This window comes from Heteronotia binoei, chromosome 8, assembly GCF_032191835.1.
Source record: "Heteronotia binoei isolate CCM8104 ecotype False Entrance Well chromosome 8, APGP_CSIRO_Hbin_v1, whole genome shotgun sequence".
NCBI classification, from domain to species: domain Eukaryota; kingdom Metazoa; phylum Chordata; class Lepidosauria; order Squamata; family Gekkonidae; genus Heteronotia; species Heteronotia binoei.
The window spans coordinates 131,131,098-131,133,755 of NC_083230.1; positions in this window are offsets into that span (position 1 = coordinate 131,131,098).

Sequence of the window (2,658 nt, forward strand, 5' to 3'; positions counted from 1 at the left end):
GAGGGGGGAATCAAACCCGGTTCTCCCAGATAAGAGAGCTTTGGCTGACCCAAGGCCATTCTAGCAGCTGCAAGTGGAGGAGGGGGGAATCAAACCCGGTTCTCCCAGATAAGAGAGCTGTGGCTGACTGAAGGCCATCCCAGCAGCTGCAGGTGGAGGAGTGGGGAATCAAACCCGGTTCTCCCAGATAAGAGTCCGCACACTTCACCACTACACGCAACTGGCTCTCCAAGAGGAAAACAAGATTAAAGTTAAGGCAATAACTCCTGCATCAAAATACAATCAATCTAATCTTAACCTTTCTTCCTAGGGAAAGTGTCCCAATCCTCCTGGTTGTCCTTCTCTATACTTTTCCCAATGCTAGAATGTCTTTGCACACAGTACTAGTCCATAGGAGGCCGCACCGTCGATTTAGACGCATGCTTGCGAGGGACTGAGCCTTTTGCGCCACCGTAGGCCGCGGGGGCGGAGCCGAGGTTAGCCCCGCCCACAGGCGCCCATGAGACGGCCTTTCCGTCGCGGAGCCCTCCGCTCATTCGCCGCAGCACCCTCAGGGAGCCTGGCTCCTTCTGGGGCGGCTCCTTGCCCGAGGGACGGCGGAGGGTCGTGCCCGCTTTCCTCGCGACCGCCTCTTCAGCCGGGAGGCTTCCGCGAGAATCCCCCGCAGAGAACGAAGCGTCAGTGGGCGGGGCTAACTGTTTTAACGGCTCCTACGCGCCGGTAGGCTCGTGGCTCCGCCCCCAAGGCCTACGGTGGCTCATAAGGACCACGCCACTCGCCTTTGCATCGCGAAGCGCTAATATATGTGCATTTCAGTCATTGCAGTGCACATATATTGCACATGTTACTGGCAGTATACAGTAGATACTCAGTATTCTGTTTTAATCATTGCATATCTATTTTTTTTACTGAATGTGCAATTTTAACACTTATTAATTTAATCGTTTGTGGGGTTTTATGTTGTGAGCCGCCCTCAGCCTGGTTCGGCGAGAAGGGCGGGATATGAATCAAATAAAATAAATAAATAAATACTAAATGTAAACGCAGATTGCATTTCCTCCAAGGGAACTGACCTCTGCCAGCTGGAGATCAGTTGTAAAAGTGGAGATCCCCAGGCCCCACCTGGAGGCTGGCAACCTTAAATACAACGTAAATTTTAGTTGTATTAATATTGGGACTTCTGTTATATTTTCAAGCTGCTAAAAGGTCATTAACATTTATAACATTTTGTCTAATAACATTTAACATCAACGTTCGGGCAAGCTGACACCCTGCCCAGTCCGCCACTGCACACCTCCTTCCAGTAATGAAGAGACCAGCAGTACCTTTGACGATGCGCATCTGACGAAGAGAGTTGTGTTTCTCGAAAGCTCACGCTACAATAAAATTTAGAACAAAGTAGTCCAGCAGTTTTATTCAGAATGTAAGCTTTTGTGCCCTCTAAGCACACTTCATCAGATGACGAATGAGGTAGGGTGAGCAGAGCTACATATATCTGAAAGGTAGGGGTTTAGAATTCAAAGTGGTACAAAGTTAAAATCTAGTGGCAAAATAGTGAAATTAACAAATTGAGCAAACCTTTGATCTGGGTAGCATGAGCGTGAGAAAACAATAAAACAGTAACATGTCAGAATATGAGAATGTCTGCTAATAACTCTATTGTTATACGCCTGGGCCAAAATGAGGGCATTTCTTTTTCAGAATTTGGCTGTTTATCACATTACGGATACTAAACCCATCTTCCACTATATTTTAATGTATTTTTCTTCTAATGGCAAGCTATATGTAAGTTACATGTCAAAAAGGTAAACTAGTTGGATGGGGAAAACTTCGGAGAAACTGACATGCTTGCATGGGACTGAATGAATTTGGACTTCAGTGGTTATCTTATGTTTGACTGTGAGAGTTTACGGTGATATTTATGAAATATATAAAATATTGTATAGGAATCCTATTTAGGACTGTTTTGCTTTTAAGAGAGTTGTTGGGAATTGTTTAACAGTAGCTATTTCGTTCATTTCCCACAAGGTTTTTTTTGGGGGGTGGGGTGGCGGGTTGTTCTTGCCTCTTTCTGTGGTTCTCTAGGGCAGGGGTGGCCAAGGGTAGCTCTTCAGATGTTTTTTGCCTACAACCCAGCTGGGGCTGATGGGAGTTGTAGGCAAAAAAAAATCTGGAGAGCTACCCTTGGCCACCCCTGCTCTGGGTGCTATAGCCTCCAGCTGGCAGAGCTCAGCTCCCCTGCAGAAAATGACTGCTTTGGAGGGTGGGCTCTAGGGCCCCACCCCAAATCCCACCCTCTCCCGGCTCCACCCCCAAAGTCTCCAGGCGTGTCCCGCCCCAGAGGTGGCAAGCGTCTCTGGACTCCGGCTGCCTCCTCCTCCTCCTCCTCCCGCCGCAGCAGCTGCCCACGTTAGAATGTAGCCAAGCTCCTGCGCCGTAGCCAATGGGCGCCCGCCTAGCTTTCCACCGGCCCAATGGGAGCGCTCGACGACGACGCCCCCCTCTCGCGGACCCCAGCCCTGCCGTCATTGGCAGGGGGAAAGCGCCGAGAGCTCCCATTGGCCGGCAGCGTTCAGAGCGCGCCCCCCCCGCGGGAACCAATGAGGCTGGCCTTCCAATCCGGATCCAGAGAGGCGGGGCGGAGGGCGCGGCCTAGTC